The following is a 21,119-nucleotide window of genomic DNA, read 5'->3' on the forward strand; positions in this document are numbered from 1 at the left end:
TTTTTATCATTCTGTCGTTTGATTTCAAAGGTTCCTGTGTGTACATTGAGCTGAAATATTAATAGAAATGTCAAAAAAAAATCCAATCCAAGTGAAAGCAGAATCCATGGTAATATTAGGATAAGGACAATTTATATTAGTACTCATAATTGAGGGAAGAAATTATTTTCAAATGACAGTTTCATCAGAAGAAGCAGAAACGTGACTATAAAAAGTTTGAGAGAAATAAAACATGTTATTTTTTGGTTGTTAAGATACACTTTTTTGTACTTTTATCGCTACCTGCGACTTCTTATTTTTTACTTTTACTGCTCGTTATGTTATGTAAACTATTGATATACTATTACATTAACAAGTACCTATTTTGTCTCATTTACTCTTACTTTAATATATCTTAATATAAAACAATAAAAAAAATATATAGATAAATATTTATAGAGATATATAGAGATATATAGATATATATAGATATATATGGAGAAATATAGACATATATGGAGATATACAGATATATATAGAGATGTATAGATGTATATATAGAGATATATAGATATATAGAGAGATATATAGATGTATATATCTATAGAGAGATATATAGATGTACATATCTATAGAGAGAGTAATATATATATATATATATATATATATATATATATATATATATATATATATATATATATATATATATATATATATATATATATATATATATATATATATATATATATATATATATATATATATATATATATATATATATATATATATATATATATATATATATATATATATATATATATATATATATATATATATATATATATATATATATATATATATATATATATATATATATATATATATATATATATATATATATATATATATATATATATATATATATATATATATATATATATATATATATATATATATATATATATATATATATATATATATATATATATATATATATATATATATATATATATATATATATAGATAAACGGATATATATATAGAGAGATATATAGAGATATATAGATATATATAGAGATATATAGATTTTTTTTTTTTTTGGTTTGCCTTTTCGTGCATTTCTGTCTATAACTTCATATCAATATGCTTTTCATGCTTTTTTTGTTGTTGCACTGAATCCCAACCAACAATCCAACAGCCTTGGCTCTATCCAGTCATTTATTCTGCATTTTCTTCTCATGTGTCAGTGAATAATTGGATGAAATGACTCCCAAAAGAAGAGCAGGAGTGTCGAATGAATTTGAATGTTAATCCAAAACCAGCAAGCCTGTGATCTCAGCAGTCTTCGGATTTTCTGATCCTCACTAACTTAAAAGTGGCCTTCAGAACTGCATCATTTCACAGGTAAAGCATTACAACTCCGACTTATCACTTCTGAATTCCTACCTTTTTATTCATTCCCATTCAACTACACTTCTGGATCTTCTACTTATTTCAGTATAACAACATCTCAGCTATTTATTTACAATTTGCAGTGGAAATCCCCAGGTCTTGATGGCGATAAATAATTGAGTTTATCGGCCTCGGAGCTTGTAGTCAAGCCCGAGGCAAAGGATGCTGTGGCGGAGGGCGGACACGAACGTACGTGCCAGCGTACCAAAGATCTGGAAGCTGTAATCCTTTTCCTCTGCAGCTGTTGCTTCTTCTATGGGATGTTTTTTTTTTTTGCTATTTGTGTGCACAACAGGAATTGGCCTGTGGGAACTCCTGGAATAGTTTGGGATTGGTCCCCAAGGAGCCTATCTTACGTTTTGAGCGGACTCTCGCGACATGAATTGGAGAAATATTTTGTCGTAAAATTAGCGTTTAACGGAATAAATAAAGTGGAATTTAATGGCTCCAACACAGAAAAATAATGCATTAATCAGATCCAAAATGTTGCAATTTTTAGCAAGTTATGTGCAGTTTAATGTTTATTTCAAATATTTAACTTTAATGCAGAGTTTAGCTAGACCTCTGGAAAAAAAAAACTTTTTCTCTCTTTTTTTAGGCTTTAGTTATTTGAATTTAGACTATTGTTCTCCGTTTTAAAATTGTTACTTTGAATATATTTATTCTTGTTTTGTGATCAAATACAAAATTGACTTATAGATTATGCTCCATTGTGTGTATTTTGGATATAAAACACACTAGTTCTACATTTTAAAATTGTTACTTTGACGTATATTTGTTTTTGCTTTGTGATCAAATAAAAAATTGCCTCGTATATATATATATTTTTTTTCTCCATTGTGTATATTTTGGATATAAAATACATTAGTTCAACCCTTACTGACTTGTCACAAATTGAAACACAAAACTTTGAAGCCACTACTTTAAAATAAAACTAAAATATTAAGTAAAGCTCCTAAAGACACCTAAATATTCATTTACATATTAATATTGACCCTCCATCAGCTACATGCTATTTATTTACCTTTTTCCATTTGCATAAAATGCATATTTGTTGGTTTATCTTCAATTTTATGTATTTCATGATCAAAATGATACTTGGATTAGGCTGCAATCTGGATATTTTTGAACATAAAACCTCTTCTCTTCAAAAAGGCATGAAGTTAATTAGCTTGTTAGCATGTATTAACTATTTTATAGGTCAAAAACACTTTGTCCAACTGTTAATCAACAAAATGACTATTTTCTCATTGAAATTACCTTATATTAACCAATTCCATTAAAAAAATATATACAAAATTAATTCCCTAAACAAAAACAACACAACATAATCCTCCCTTCAAAACAAGTGCATTCAAAGATTTAAACCAAAATCACATTACACGACATGACCATTAAACAGGGAATCAAATCAAGTAATTAAATATTAAATTGCACTACACACCCAAACATAATACTGTCTCCATTCTCTCCCTACCCCGAAAACAAAAAAAATGTCATCCTTCTGTATATTGCTTCTTTGCTTTTCTCATTTATTTCCCCCAGCCACACCGTGAGTGCAGCATAAATGGAATGATAATAAAAATAATAAACAAGCTGTCCTTGCGCCCCCCCCCATACCAAAATATTATTACATTTTCTAGGCATGGATAGTGAAGGGGAAATACATAGCACTCAAAAAGCACTAAAGCATTGGGGAATGCATTTCATTAATATTAGATAAACCCCATCCACTCGTCCTCTTCCCAAATAAATACATAAATAAATAAGACGCTCATAAAGAAAAGCACAGCTCCAGCTTAGATAAACAATGACTCATGATTCTTTTCTGTTGTACCTCTGGGGCAAAATGTTTATTTTATCCCTACAGTCTACCATAAACTAAGCTAACCTGCTCCTATAAAACATTTAGCATCCCGAGAAAAGCTGGCTCTCCATTTAAAGCTTGTCTAAGAACAAGAAGGGTGGTTTTTGTGTGTTTTCTTACTTGTGTCCATTGTTTCTTGGAGTGCAATGAAGCCCTCTGGCAAGGAATCCTTAATGTCAGTCAGCTTTACATCCAAAACAACATCAGGGTTCTAAAAGAGAGAGAAACAGTGCGATTGAGGAGGAAGGAAATGAAAAGTTTCATGTGGTTTATGCAGGTTTATGAATAGTAAAAACACAACAATTGGTAAAATTATGCATTTTAGCCGAATGACTGCTACACTTTTTGATCAGACTTAATTTGAATGTTGGTTTTAGTTGGATGTGTGAAGTACATTTCAGTTAAAATATAACACAGATCTATTGTTGTTGTTCTGATAATCAGCAGTGAATTATTAATAGAGTGATGAATGTCAAACACAATACAATTTGAGATACCGATAGATTAGTACACAGCACACACAGTATCTTTGTGTGTACTTTTTATACCAATATATACACACAAACATAGATATATGTATATGTACATATATACACATACATATACTATATACATATGCAATATTTACTATATACACATGCAATATATACATATGCACATGCATATATACATATACTACATACACATGCATATATATATATATATATATATATATATATATATATATATATATATATATATATATACATATACTATATACACACATGCATATACACATGCATTTATACATATATACATATACTATATACATACACTAAAAACATATGTATATATACTATATACACATGCATATGTACATATACTATATACATATATACATATACTAAAACATATGTATATATACATATACTAAAACATATGTATATATACATATACTAAAAACACATGTATATATACTAAAAACATGCATATATACATATACTACCATATACATAGGCATATATACATATACTACCATATACATAGGCATATATACATATACTACCATATACATAGGCATATATACATATACTACCATATACATAGGCATATATACATATACTACCATATACATAGGCATATATACATATACTACCATATACATATGCATATATACATATACTACCATATACAAAGGCATATATACATATGCTACCATATACAAAGGCATATATACATATACTACCATATACATAGGCATATATACATATACTACCATATACATATGCATATATACATATACTACCATATACATATGCATATATACATATACTACCATATACATATGCATATATACATATACTACCATATACATATGCATATATACATATACTATATATGCATGCATTTATACATACTGTATATACATATGCTATTTACACAAACTATATACATATATAAATATAATATAATATACATATTTACATATACATGTATATAAACATTATACAGATAAATGTATATATGTGCATATCCTAAAAGTATACATGTATATATCATACATATATACTGTTGTTCATTGCACTTTTATCCTAGCCTTTAATGTACAAATTGGTGGCTGCTGCCCATTAAAGAATGCTTTTATCCAACTCTACAGCGTTAATTTCAGCTGGCATTTCAAAGCATGACTCTTCCATGACTCCTTTACATTTTTGATCATAACAAATTACAATAATACACCACGGCAGAAGAAAGTGGGCTGAACCAGGCGTGACTTAATGGCTGAGTTCCCCCTACTGTAGTACCATGACAGTCATTGGCATTAGATGTATTTTTATTCATAGTTTTTTTTTTTACACTGACTTAAGGAGGAATATGGATGAATGTTGTTACTATGCTTCACTGCTTTTTGGATATTTGCCTGTATTGCGGTGTATTTTTTTTTCCCATCTCGTTTTATCTCGAGTATGATGAATCACAAACTGTTTATTTCTCACCCAAATAATTCAAAGGATAATTTTACAGAATCTGTTTTTGTCATAGACAATTACGGTGGGAGCCTCTTTGACTGACAGACAAAATAGCCTTTGTTGATAGCTCTGTCGCGTTTTATCTATGTCAAAGTCTGTAAAACAATGCAGACACGCATTTTAAGATAATAAACAGGGAACAAGAACAGGCCTATTTGTATGCTATACACTAGCCAGGAGTCCAGATTGAACTTGGGCACGAGGCAGCCGCTGCCATATTGTCTTCTTGATGTTAGAGGACATTCTGTTAATAAAAGAAGCCTGTCAAAACAGCAAATATGCAACCTTTTTTTTTAAAAAAGCGCATTATATCCTCAACATATTCATCAGGGAAATCTTTATAATAAAATCCAGTCCTAGTCACCTTTCAAAGTTACCAAAAAAATGTAAACACTGTCATACATAGAGATATAAAAGTGGTGCATATTGATTTTTTAACTTCCTCATGAACTGTGAAGAATACTTAATTTGGTTTAAGGGCGTTTTTGGGAAAATCTGAGAAGGGTTGAATGTACATAACTAGCAGCCAATGGCATTAATTAGGAAGAAAAAGTAGCTGGAAGTCAAAAATGGGTTGGTGGAGTCCTAGTCTATAAAATACAGAATTATTATTTAAAAATGAAGTATTCTATCTTCTATAAAGATGTATGCTAATTTTTCTAGAGCTTGAAATTTAGTTAAAAACAACTCATTGTCAATACACCAATAAGTTAATGACCTCAGCAGGTCCAACACCTAAAAAAAAATGAAAAAAACTACATTATTCATCTATTAAATCATCCTAAAATTCATTCAAAAAGAGATTTAAGAGTACAATATGTGTTCCAACATTTTTTTCTTCAGAACTTTCCTAAAGCGAGTTCCTAACTAGCAGCCAATGGCATTAATTAGGAAGAAAAAGTAGCTGGAAGTCATAAATGGGTTGGTTGTAGGCTATAAAATACAGAATTAAACACCATTCAAAATTAAAAGTATTCTATCTTCTATAAAGATGTATGCTAATTTCTCTAGAGCTTGAAATCTAGTTAATAAACAACTCATTGTTAACTCACCAATACGTCCAACACCTAAAAAATTGCAAAAAAACTACCACACACTTTTAAGCATGCAAATCCATTAAATCATCCAAAAATTCATTCAAAAATAGTCTTAACCATAGTACAAAAAGCTTCTCCCAACAATTTTCTCTTCAAAACTTTCCTAAATGCTAAAAAACTAATCAAACTATGCCATAGTTTTCTGTACAACCTTCAATACTTTCCATTCCAACACTAATTCTGTTTCTTTATTTCCCTTTTATTTAAAATATTTGTGTGGAAACAGAGGTAGCTCATGACCTTGAATTTGAATAAACCGTCCTTCCACGGGTCGCCATCAGAGCCATCTGTTGTTTGTGCTACCTACATCGAAAAAAAAAATCCAACAAGGAAGAGAAAATAAATTCAAGAGCTGGGACTAAAGTTAATGTATGTATGCCATGAGCATGTTTCCATTGTCTCTTCCTTGCATATTCTCCTTAATTAATGCTTGCCTGCTCCGGCGCTCCATCTCATTAGAGCGCTCGATGGGTAAAAGAAGTCTTAGCCCCCAAAAAAGCTGGCTAAAAATACCTTCCCTCGGGAGAAGGCTGATTAAAGATGCCCTGACAACAATCTACACTAATAAGGGAACCATATCACGGCTGTTTCTATGGCAAAATACAGGTTATCTATACCGTATTTTCACGACTATAAGGCGCACCGCATTATAAGGCGCACCCTCAATGAATGACATTTTTTCCATATATAAGGCGCACTGTATTATAAGGCGCACTGTCTATTTTGGAGAAAATGTAAGACTTTTAAGTGCGCCTTATAGTCGTAAAAATACGGTAATTGCTATTGACTTCCAGGTATGAAGCACTCACTACTTTACAGTCACCTCTAGAGCCAGCCATTGTGGATGTTTTGGATTTTTTTGTCTAAAATCTTGCAGTGGGGGAGGAGCTATATGATGGAAGATTTTGTAAACTAAGATGGCATCTGCATATTTAACAGTATTGTTTCAGTTCAAGCGTTTGTGTTTTTTTTAACATCCGACAGTGGTGTTTTTTTTTGTTTTTGTTTTTCTGTTTTTTTTCCATATATAAGGCGCACTGTATTATAAGGCGCACTGTCTATTTTGGAGAAAATTGAAGACTTTTAAGTGCGCCTTATAGTCGTGAAAATACGATACATAATATATATGTACATTGAAATTTTTCAAATATAGCATCAGTTTCGTCAGCCATATTGTGGTTCATCTCAGTATTTAACGAGACAAATATTCCATCCAGGATGCGATGGAATTTAACGAGCATTGGGGAATGAGGCTACACCCTAATAAAGAAGCACCTCGCCAAGGTTTAATAGGTTCATCCGTAGTTATAAAAGATTGACGCCTGCCGTAAGAGTTATAAATGACATGGTATTGACAACATTGGTTAAGCCAAGGCGCTAAACAACGACTAGCCGACTCTTCCATCTTTAAAAGCAAATGCGCTGGGTTGAAACGTCATGTTCCATTGACTACAATGTGAAAATCACCTAAATAACTGCCAGGGTTATTTTCTAAAAGGATCCTTTACCAAGAAAAGTCAATCTAATGAGGTTCATTCAAATGAAGAAGTCATAGATCTTTGCACCCACCTACTTGCATTACCCCCCCTTTGACAATAATGATGAATGACCCCAGTGACTATGGGGGTGGTTGGGGTTGTGGGGGGGGGGGGGGGGGGGCAGGATGGCGCAAGTAGATTCATGCAAAACCACCGCAGACAAGATGGGATGAGAGAGGAAAAGGGGGGTTGATTTGATATAAGATGGAGGGGGGAGTAGAGATAGTGAGGTGAAAAAGATAGAGCGAGTTTCAGATGAACCGTGAGCTCTTCTCTGGTTGGGCGTCACCAAAACGGTACTTCAACTAAAAGTCCCAGAAGGAGCCAATACATCAACCTAGCCTTCTTTTTCTATACGAGACAAGCCGTCTCGGCCACTTTTTCCAGGTCAGTAGTCACAGCATTCTGTCAGCATAAGCAAAGGTCTAGTTTGGTGAAATCCAAAGTCAAGTTGAAGAGTAATGAGGGCACGCTCCTCTTAGGACGGCACCTCAGGCATCATGCTGCCACAGGCGGGATAACGCAGCTTGAATGTGAAAGGCCAACTGCTGCTTGGATGTGGCACAAACAATGGCGTGGAGTTCCCATAAGGCTTTTTTGCAGGTTGCTTGTAGTAGTTGGTGAAGTATTAGATGTTCGAATGCCATCTTTTAACCAAAAAAATGGCAAAAAATGTATTAACAGGTGCCTAAATTTCTTAGTAAAGAATCTCAAGGGAGTGATTTAGACAGTGTTGAAAAGCACAGATGTATATAAAACAGTATTTTGGGGATAAAATTCGCCCAGGGAAAAATAACTATGGCATTTAAGTCTGGTGAAATACTAGAGTTTAGAGAAGTTTTAATTTTGATAGAAAGATGGGTTATTGAAGGTTAAGTGCAGGTATGCACAAATTTATATTAATGTATGTACATTTAAGTATTAACTCTTTGGGTGGTGTCCAATTTATTAGAACTGAGAGGGTTGGCAGCAATCATCTGATCATGATTAAACAATAACAACCCAAAATTATAGGCACAAAAGTTAGCAATAGTTTCTCAAATGATCACATCGGAATGTCATTTTTTTACACAAATGTAGTTTCATAAAACAAAATACCGTACTTTACGTTTTCTACCTTGATTTAAGCATTTAGTCCACCTGTGTCAAAGTGGCGGCCCGGGGGCCAAATCTGGCCCGCCGGATCATTTTGTGCAGCCCGAGAAAGTCAATCATGAGTGCTGACTTACATTTTTAGGATCAAATTAAAATGAATACTTTAGATTTATGACATTTTCTGATTTTCCCCCCTTTAAATCAATAATTGTCATTTTTAACCTTTTTTTCTGCGTTTTTAGTTCAAAAATAATTTTGTAAAATCTAAAAATATATTTTAAAAAAAGCTAAAATAAACATTGTTTTAGATCTATAAAAAACTGAATATTCAGGGTTTTTAATCCAGTTCTTTTAATCCATTTTTAAAAAAAAAATCTAAATATTATATCTGAAATGGTCCGGCCCACATGAAATCGAGTCAAAAATGCATATTTTTTTGCTTAAAAATGGAACCTAAGTCAACGTTTCCCACCAATATTAGATATCATCAATTAAATGCAAATTTTTGTAATGACTTGATGTGAGTAACAAGTCAAACGCTTGTGAATTTGAAAAGCTCAACGGCAACCATTGCACACGGATTCAAATACGCAGTACGACGCTTGGCGTTTGATGTTGGGTGGCTGCTCCAACTTGAGCAAAGCAGAAGATCCCAGTGGAACAGTGTTTGATGTGGAATCGTGCTCTCGCCTTGGAACGATCTGCTGGAGTTCGGAGATGAGAATGCACAGCATCACAAAGCAAACGTGCTAATAAGCCCTTTGATTTGCTTTAGAAAGAGGAAGGTAACAGTAGAAAGAAGTTGTGCCTTTAAAAGAAGCCTAAAAGATCGTTATATTACTCGACGTCTTCCTTTTTCAGTGTATGAATTTTTCAAACTAAAATCTCAAGTACAGAGTAGATTGTTAGTAATCAATATTAGTTTCCTGACTTATAATAGACTACTTTTTCATATAAGTTATCTGTGTACATTAATGTAACATGATTAACGTCCATATCTTTTGGCATGAGCCATCAAATTTAGTCCAATTTTTGCACACATTTCCTAAATTAGTTACTTTATCCATAAACATTTTCAACCTTGTTGGCTTTTCATCAATACCAGAGCCAAAAATACTGGAATGTTGGTAAGAAAACTTCAAAAAATTAACATTACCAACCCCTAAGACTGATTCAAACCCACATCCATAGACTGCAAGGAACAAACATGCCTACTAAGCCATATATCTTCATAGCAACAGAAATAGCGACAATTACTTACAACATAGTACTCATCTGGAATCGAAATGACTGAAAAATCTGACCACATCAATACCAGAGTCAATCATAGGAGAATTTTGGTAAGAAAACTTCAAAAAATAAACTTTACCAACCCCTAAGACAGATTCAAACCCACACCCATTGACTGCAACGCATCCACATGCCTTCTAATCCATATTTCTTCATACCAACAGAAATAGTAGTCATCTAGAATTAAAATCACTGAAAAATCTGGCCAAATTCACATTTTCCACCAGATATACGCCTTGCCTAGGATTTCCTCCATCTTAAATATTTAAAATACTCAAAAACGAAGGTTAAGAACAAAAAAACAGTTGAGTTTTGCATACCAACAGAAATAGCAACAATTACTTACAACATAGTGGTCATCTGGATTCGAAATGACTGAATAATCTGACCAAATTCACCCTTTTCCACCAAAAAATATGTCCATGATTTTCTCTATCTTAAATATTTAAAATACTCTACAAAAAGGTTAATCACAAAAAGGAACACTTGAGGTTTGCATACCTACAGAAATAGCGACAATTACTTACAACATAGTACACATCTGGATTCGAAATGACTGAAAAATCTGACCAAATTCACCCTTTTCCACCAAAATATATATGTCTATGATTTTCTCCATCTTAAATATTTAAAATACTCTACAAAAACTTTAAGCACAAAAAGCAACACTTGAGGTTTGCATACCAACAGAAATAGCAACAATTACTTACAACACAGTACTCATCTGGAATCGAAATGACTGAAAAATCTGACCAAATTCACCTTTTTCCACCAAATATATGCCTATAATTTCCTCCATCTTACATTTTTAAAATACTACACAAAATCTAAGGTTAAACACAAAAAAAACAGTTAAGGTTTGCATCATTAAACCTTATTACACTAAGCTCTTCCTGGCTGAAAGGTCCAGACTTCCAAGTATTGACTTCTCAATCAGGCTTATTGGGATGTAAAAGAAAAAGCTTCTTTCTAACTGAAGATCAAATGACAAATTGGAGCAAAAACCACATTGGGAGAGCACCCAATTACTTCAACAAATCCCAAATTAGACTGAGCAATCCCATATTTTCAAGGAAGTCCCAATCAATTGCTATCTATCCATGTCTGAGGGAATTTTGGCCTAATGTGCAAGCCATCTTTTTTTACAGGATAAGTGGTCCTCTTGCTAAGGTTTCTGATGCAACTTGATTCAATTAACTGGAAAGCTTTGTTGCACTAACTGGTAAACTTAGTGCGTTCAATCTTGATGTTTACAGAATCTATCCCAATTATGTTGATCAAATTAAATGATTCACTCTAGAAACAGCTGTCCCTAAAACAAATGGTAGATTGCTGCAGTTATTTAAATGAAGCAGGATGGCTAATTGAAAGACATATCTCTTTGGAACATGAATTTCCGATTGAGCAAACTACGGCCCGCGGGCCAAATCCGGCCCCCAAGGCCCTGTAATCCGGCCCGCCGATGTTGTCCAAATCTATATTTTTTTCTTCCACAAGATGGCGCAGTCACACGGAAGCCAGTGGCAGTTGCTCTGTCCACTCTTTTTTGGTTTTTTTTTTGTGTTTTACAGCCCCCTCTATCTTTTTTTAAATTACATTTTAATATTTCTTAATACATTCCTTTTGACTTCACTTTGTACTTTATACTTTTTACTTTAATGATAAATCATGAGTGTGTTAATACTTTAGTCCTTTTTTCTGTTTATGTTTCATATGCACTGTTAACGGATGCACTTTTTTATATGTATCGTATCTTGTCCTGACCCCGCCCATCTGTCAAATTTTTAAAGTCAATGTGGCCCCCAGCTGAAAAGTTTGCCCACCCCTGGCTTATCCTTACTAGGGTTGCGGTGGTGCCAGAGCTTATCCTTACCAAGTCTGGGCAACACCGAGAATTGGCTTCCAACCAATGGCAGGGCACGGAAAAACGAACAACAAATCATTGTCAAAATTTAGAACCAGCCTAGCTTGCATGTTTTTGGAAGAATGTTGTAGAAAATTGGAGTACCCATAGAAAACCCACACAGGCATGGGGAGAGCATGCAATTCCTCCACAGGATTTTTTTTATACCAAACTATGCATTAACTTTATTTCTTATTCAGTCTAAAAAGGCACTTTGTTACTATATTTTCTTTTTATTCCACCAAATAATTGTATAATAATGTATTTTGTATGTTAAAGCATGGACAGTATTGTTGTCTGTTCAATAAAGAAAGAGAAAAAGGCCGAAAGTTTAGGATAATATAAATTTTTTAGCTCATTAACACCCTCCTTGCCTATCAACATTTCGCCACTCAAAAATTCACACACTTCACAACACATTTTCATTAACATGTTGCCTTCCTTTGTCAATCTAGTCTACTGTTTTGAAACTTTTGGGGCAAAGTTGTAATTGTGTTGGAGGTCGATGTATACAAAACATGCTGAGAAAAGTTACACCTAATAAACTTATAGAAATGGTGATAAAATAGACTATAAATGGAGCTTCTGTAAGGAGAAGGTGTTAATGGATTCACAGCATTGCATCTTCTAATTTATAAAGTGAAACCTTTTTTTAATCATTTTCTTTCAAGTATTATGTACTTTATGCATTCTGCAACATTATATATCTACCTGTAGTTACAAATTACATAGAATAATCGTCAATATCTAAAAAAATGAATGCTTATCAATGATATTTTTGGTTAAACTCCATTAGCTAAAATGCTAGCACAATACTTTTCATATCTTATGAGTTTTGGTGGAAATACTGTGTTCCCTCGGTTATCGCGGTTAATGGGGACCGGGACCACCCGCGATAAGTGAATTTCCGCAAAGTAGGGATTCCCCTTCAAAAATGCTTAATTTGAATTTAATTCCAATTTTTTTTTTAAATTTTTAAACAATTTTTTTGTAAAATATTTTTATTTATTTATTTTTTATTTTTTTTACCCCCTGTATACAGTACACCATATAGAATACGGGTAGAGAAAGTGAATTTCATGTTATAACAAAAAAAACCTGTAAAATATGTTGTTTCAATGTAATATTTGTATTTTTTTTCCTAAAAAAATCCACGAAGCTCTGAGTCCGCGGAAGCTGAACCGCAAAGTAGCGAGGGAACACTGTAAACAATAACTAGCTCCATCTCCACTTATTATCCTCTCTTTTCAATCCCGCCTTTTTCACAAAAAAACCCTAAAAATAAAAAACACCGATCCAAAACCCGCAAAATTCTACTCTAAAAGGTTAAACACATCTACATCTTATGCATTTTTGTCTAAAAATAGAACACATGACCTCTCCCCAGCCTTAATGAATGACTCTGCACCAAAAAAATGAATTTCAAACTTTTCATGCTTAAAGGTCAATTGCTATGTTTGGTAATTTGCTGACATTCATTTTGGGAATTGAAGATGGAGATTTCTATGTTGCCACCTTTAGAGTAATAATATCCTTATATCAACTTGGGAAATCTACTAAAACCCCCCAATGTCCCTGTCACCTGTATGAACCCATTATGGACTGTGTAGAAATGTGGAGGGCTCATTTCATATATGACCTTAGCTTCCTCCTTTTCTCTTTTCTGTCTACGCATATAAACCCTCGTGTCTGCTGAATAGCTTATAATAACATGTTTAAAAAAAAAAAGCCTTCCCCCTAGTGCCCCCATAGGATAGAACCTTGCAAGGCGTTATAATATCATGTTTTGCTCTAATTAAAGGTCACTCTGGTCTCGTTTTTGGCCTTTGGTTTTGTACAGTTTGCTGAGGTATATGCTGGGAAGAATAGGGTGGTGTGTTTTTTTTACTGGGATTTTGTTTTCATTGATAATTGATATGCGCAGATGCAGTTATTTAATTATAAATGATAAAAATATATATATATATATTTTTTAAACCAATTTTGATGATCTTTTTATTGCAATGCTGTCAGGCTCGGGTTGGTTCGCAGGCTGCTTTAATGTCAATTTGATTTCACGTGGGCCGGACATTTTTAGATATGATATTTAGATTTTTTTAAATATATTTTTTAAAAGAACTGGATTAAAAGCCCTGAATATTCGTTTTTTTTATAGATCTAAAACAATTTTTATTGTAGATTTTTTAAAATATATTTTTAGATTTTACAAAATGATTTTTGAACTAAAAACACAGAAAAAATGATTAAGAATGATAATTATTGATTTAAAAGGAGGAAAAATCAGTAAATTGAATATACAGCTATACTCTTCATTTTAATTTGATCCTAAAACACAAAGTTGGCACTCATGATTGATACCGGGCCACACAAAATGAGGCGTCGGGCCACATTTGGCCCCAGGGCCACTACTTGGAAACAGGTGGTTTAGTGAAAAGATTTAAAGTTCCTCAAAGAAAAAGTTTAGAAACTCCTGTAGTACTATTTGAAGCATTTACATACAGTTGATCATTCATTTTCCATCCAACTTATCCTCACAAATGTTCCAGGGGTGCTGGAGCCTATCCCCTGCCGACAGTGGGGGACACCCTGAATCCGTGGCCAGCCAATCACATGCCACAAGGAGTCAAACAACCATTTATGCACGCACTCATACCTGGCAGCAATTTAAAGTCTTAAACCAGCTAGCCTAGCCAAGCATTCATGTTTTCAAAGTACTACCCATAAAAAAACCCACACAAGCCCTAGGAAAACATGCAAACCCCCAATAAAACCCTCGATCTTCGAACTATGAATCCCACGCACAAACCACTCCTCCACCGTGCCACCTACATGCAATTAGAAAAGACTAATCCTGCTTAATATTTCATTTTTTCCCTAATCATATCCACTTCTCATACACAGTCCATCATTTAATCACATTACACGCACACCACAACACGAGTATTCTCCAACACACCGACACACGCATACTTTTTTCCCCGTCTGGTGGGGAGTCTGGACTGCTCCGACTGACTGCGCCTCACTGCTTGTGAGCAGTGGTGTGCCAGTTGTGCCTTCCCCCATTTGCTATGAATGCCACCATCTGGTGTGCCACGTGGACATCATAATCTGCCTTTAATTACATTAGCAGTGCAATCAGTTACTGCATTACAAGGCCGGGCAAGAGCTTTTAAATCTTGGAGGAAATCATAAATAATTGCACTAAGTACCCAGCACCAGATGTGTGTGCCAACTTGGCTTCCATCAGATCAATAGTAACTTCAGCAACAGTGTTACAAATGGACAAAAATGTAAATATTTCCATACACAAATACACATTCCAGGTAATTCCACATTTCCTAATTTACTGTATTTTCACGACTATAAGGCTCACTTAAAAGTCTTAAATTTTCTCCAAAATAGACAGCGCGCCTTATAATCCAGTGCGCCTTATATATGGAAAAAACAGAAAACGAAAAACCACCACTGTCGGATATTAAAAAAAACACAAAGGCCTGAACTGAAACAATACTGTTAAATATGCAGATGCCATCTTAGTCTACAACATTTTCCATCATATAGCTCCTCCCCCACTGCAAGATTTTATACAAAAAAAATCCAAAACATCAACAATGGCTGGCTCTAGAGGTGACTGTGTAGTGAATGCTTCATACCTGGAAGTCAATAGCAATTACCATATATTCACGACTATAAGGCACACTTATAAGTCTTAAATTTTCTCCAAAATAGACAGTGCGCCTTATAATACAGTGCGCCTTATATTACAGTGCGCCTTATATTACAGTGCGCCTTATAATACAGTGCGCCTTATAATACAGTGCGCCTTATATATGAAAAAATGTCATTCATTGAGGGTGCGCCTTATAGTCGTGAAAATACGGTACATGAAAACCAAACGAAACACTAGATAATACTCAAACACCGGACATGTCAGATACACAGGTTTAAATACACACACAATGGCTGATTACCAATCACACATGCCTGGCCACACAAGGTGAAAAGCACACACTCACCCAAACAGCAAACACAAGAAAAAACAAGCACTAATTCATCCAAAAACTCCATCAAAACATGATAATACTACTCCAATATTGATACATATATAAGGCGAAATGTATTATAAAGTGCATTTTCGCACTATAGCGCAGAAAATACGGCCCCTTTTTCCACACCATGTAAATAAGATATGCAATCACAAAACAACATACCGAACATTTATCTCAGGGAGGGAGATATTGATATTAAAATGTGCAATGCCTGCTTCAATTTGATGACAATCTGGCCTTGCAAGTGCTATTTAAATGAGTGGGTGTCATTCTAGTTTCACATTGTGAGCCAACAAACGGTAAAGTGATGAAAGAGAACTGCGATATTGACTAAATATGTCTTATCATTTATCATAATTTATCCATCCACTTTGTCACAGCTTCAACATTTAAGGAAGATAAATGATACAAGATGTTGTCCTCGCTTTCATACTTCCGTGCTCTGGGAAGTGTGTCCAATATGGACTCACTTTATTCTTTGGAACATACGTTGCCGTGCATTTGTCACGTTTGTCTGCTGATGACTGATTAAAGACGCAAACATGTAAATAAGCAAAAACAATATCACAATACTTTTTAATTGTACGGTGAATTACGGATCTAGTTAATGAGCAAAATGTTACAGGATTAACCACTTGTTTGCTGTATTTAAAGCGTTTTTAAGTGATTTTTTGAAACCAAAACATGCAATATTTGCTTTTTTTAATGAAATACTATGCATTTTTTGTGCCATGCAGCATACATCTAGGGTAAATATTCCCATTGTAGTTGGTTGTAGCTAGATTCAAAGCGTTTTTAAGTGATTTTAAGAAACCAAAACATGCAATGCTTACTTTTTTTTTTAAATGAAATGGCTATGCATTTTTTGTGCCATGCAGTATACATCTAAGGTGAATATTCCCATTGTATTTGGTTGGATGAGGTCATGCTCCAGGACAGAAAACGTAATGATACAGTAAAAAAAAGTGCTGAATGCCATTTACTGTCCTATTTTTTCCTCCAAAATGAGTCTAAATACATTTACTATACATCAAATTCTGCAAATTAACCACTTGTTTGCTAGATTCAAAGAATTTTTAAGTGATTTTATGAAACCAAAACATGCAATGCTTGCTTCTTTTTCTTATAAAATGGCTATACATTTTTTTGTGCTATACAGTATACACCTAGGGTGAATATTCCTATTGTAGTTTTTGCATAAGGTCATGCTCCAGGACAGAAAACTTAATGATACAGTAAAAACAAAACAAAAAAGTGCTAAATGCCATTAACTGTCCTATTTTTACCTCCAAAATGAGTCTAATTACACTTACAATACGTCAAATTCTGCAAATAAATAAAATAAGAAGAGTTATCAGTTTAATATGATTCATTGATTGGCCTAACACATAACTATAGATCACTGTTATTTATTTATTAATTCCCCAACTTGCCTCAAACTGGATATAGTAGTACTTATTTGAAGTTTTACGACTCACTCTTCCTCCTCCACCGTAACTCTGTATTTCCATGATTATTAATACGATAGGCCTGTTTAATTTTCAGCTCTGTCATATAGTGTGTCGGCCTAAACTACGAGAGACAATCTCTTATTGATTACTTTCCCAGCAGCCCTGGCGCACGCCCCAACTGATCACGCCTCTCATGCGCAGACATCTCATGCATTTCAGATAATAAGCCTCTGCTCTGGAGTTGAAACAAATTGGATGTGCAGTCAGTCACTGTCCAAGTGAATCATGTTGCAGTCTGTCAGTGGACGAGACTCGGATTATCATTTTACCCAAGCCAAGCGCCAATAAAATGAAGGGAAAATGTCATGAGCCGCAGAACAAAATGTGGACATGATGATTTCAGGTGGACGCCGACTAGTATTTTTGGACTTGTGTGGGTGGCTGTGTAAAAAAAATGTGAATATGCATTCTGATATAGAGATATATTAATATATATAAATAGATATTGATAGATAGATATAGATATACGTATAGATATAGATAGATAGATTTACATATAGATATAAATAGATATAGATATACATTTAGAGATAGAGATGCAGATAGATAGATATACATATATATAGATATAGACAGAGGTATATATAGACAGAGATATATATAGATATATAAAGATAGATATAAATAGATAGATATAGATAGATATAGATATACATTTAGAGATAGACGTGCAGATAGATAGATAGACATACAGATAGATAGATATACATATATATATAGATATAGATAGAGATATAGATATAGACAGAGGTATATATAGACAGAGATATATATAAATATATAAAGATAGATATAAATAGATAGATATAGATAGATAGATATAGATGGATAAAGAAAGATATAGATAGATATAGATAGATATAGATAGATATAGATAGATATAGATAGATATAGATAGATATAGATAGATATCGATAGATAAAGATAGATAAAGATAGATAAAGATAGATAAAGATAGATGGATAAAGAAAGATATAGATAGATATAGATAGATAAAGATGAAGATAGATAAAGATAGATATAGATAGATAAAGATGAAGATAAATAAAGATAGATAAAGATAGATAAAGATAGATAAAGACATAGATAGTTAGATAGACATATGGATATAGATATAGATAGATAGACATACAGATAGATATAAATCAATAGAGATATAGATATAGATAAAGATAGATATAGAGAGATAAAGATAGATATATAGATATATAAGATATGAATATAGATATAAATCAATAGAGATATAGATATATATAGATAGATATATAAGATATATATAAATCGATAGAAATATGATATAGATAGATAGATAAAGATAGATAGATATATAAGACATATATAGGTATAGATCAATAGAGATAGATATAGAAATATGTAGATAGATAAAGCGAGATATATACACACTATTCAGTGTTTAAATAAATAGACGTTCGTATACATGGACTCTAACTGTGTTGGTGTGCAACTTAAATAAAAAGCTACAAAAAAAACAAAAGCGGAATTTGATTTTGTTTGATTGTTGGTTCATGTATTTCTTTGCTCATCACTAGAATATCACAGTGATCTTTCAAGAGCAGATGCTAAAACTCACACTGCACAGTTGTATGTTGCCAAAGCAGAAACCAAGACATAACTAATGGATGTCCAACCACGACCGTGTTGTTTACTCACTCGGGATCATGTACAAAAAAATAAAATAAAATAAAAAGTAAAAAAAATCAAACCTACTGTCACCCTGGCTTGGACTCCCCATTCAAATTGTGTGCGTATTTTCCCCAAATCTAAAATGTACTTTTTTTTGGAGTGTTGCATGGCAGGACATGATTAATAATACATCAGGATTATAGCGCACAGACTGTGCTGCACTGACTTTAATGAGTCCACAGAGGGAAAACAAACCCAGACAGAAAACAAGTGCACACACATATCCTTAAAAAAAAAAAAAAACATCTGCATTTAAATCCTAATAAATCTGTCCCCTCTTGCCCACCAGATTTAAATATAAAGTTATTGCGAAAACTACAAGAAGATCCTATTTGATTGTATTGTATGGATACAAAAAATGTGATTGTACACCCCGAGGTGGTTCGGGCAAATGTTGAGGAGTGAAATAATTGGCACCCTCATGGAAAACCTCCCTCTGTTTTGTGCAAATGGTTTAAAATATGGATGATATTGCTTTCATTGCATGCTTTTTTTATTGAGTTTCATTTGGGTTTGTAGTATAATCCTCAGACCTTGACCTTTTCTGCCATGAGGAATAAGAACAGAAACAAGCCAATGATGTATTCCCTTGTTTACGGATGCGGATGGGCAGCAGGGTTTTGGATTCTAAAATATTCGGGTTGTCGATGTAGGAGGATCATTTGAGGAGTTAGGCAAGGGGAAATGTTATTGCCAAATTAATTGGGTTGTTATTTGCCTTTGGGTTAATTAAAAATGTCTTTTTTTTGCTACAAAATGTACGGATGTGTTAGAATACTAATCTATGGGTTTCTGAGGTAAAAAAAATATGCTGTGATATCTCCTGAATATGCTTAGAATTAAATATCTTTTGATATATAATATATACTACTGTTTTTTGGTGTTTTTTTCTGTCACCTACAGAAAAATATTGCCAATTTTTGCCCTCTAAAAATATTTTGCAACTTGACATCATTAAAGAATACAGAAATATGTACCGTATTTTCACGACTACAAGGCGCACTTAAAAGTCTTAAATTTTCTCCAAAATAGACAGTGCGCCTTATAATCCAGTGCGCCTTATATATGGGAAAAAAACAGAAAACCAAAAAACGAAAAACCACCACTGTCGGAGATTTAAAAAAAACACAAACACCTGAACTGAAACAATACTGTTAAATATGCAGATGCCATCTTAGTTTACAAAATCTTCCATCATATAGCTCCTCCCACACTACAAGATTTTATACCAAAAAATCCAAAACATCAACAATGGCTGGCTCTAGAGGTGACTGTGTAGTGAGTGCTTCATACCTGGAAGTCAATAGCAATTACCGTATTTTCACGACTATAAGGCGCATCTAAAAGTCTTACATTTTCTCCAAAATAGACAGTGCGCCTTATAATACAGTGCGCCTTATAATACAGTGCGCCTTATATAATGGAAAAATGTCATTCATTGGGGGTGCGCCTTATAGTCGTGAAAATACGGTACATGTTTAATGGCAGCCTATCTGAGAAATACATGTCTTTCAATGATTGGCTAATATAGACATACACTATTTCTTTCCCACTTAGGACCATTCTTTGACAACACTTGCATAAATACACAATGATTAAATTTTAGTTAAGTCTTTTTCAGGGTT

At 33.3% G+C, this 21,119-nt stretch overlaps 1 protein-coding gene across 3 annotated transcripts in view; it reads right to left on the reverse strand.

The window, feature by feature from the left end:
- lmx1bb (LIM homeobox transcription factor 1, beta b) overlaps positions 1-21,119 on the reverse strand; it is a 158,128-nt gene that overhangs the window by 99,573 nt on the left and 37,436 nt on the right. For all 3 annotated transcript variants that reach the window (XM_077714955.1, XM_077714953.1, XM_077714954.1), the window contains exon 3: positions 3,419-3,509. The gene's annotated coding sequence lies outside the window, so the exon portion shown is untranslated. The remainder of the gene's footprint in view (positions 1-3,418; positions 3,510-21,119) is intronic.

Source organism: Stigmatopora nigra, chromosome 4, assembly GCF_051989575.1.
Source record: "Stigmatopora nigra isolate UIUO_SnigA chromosome 4, RoL_Snig_1.1, whole genome shotgun sequence".
Taxonomy (NCBI): Eukaryota; Metazoa; Chordata; class Actinopteri; order Syngnathiformes; family Syngnathidae; genus Stigmatopora; species Stigmatopora nigra.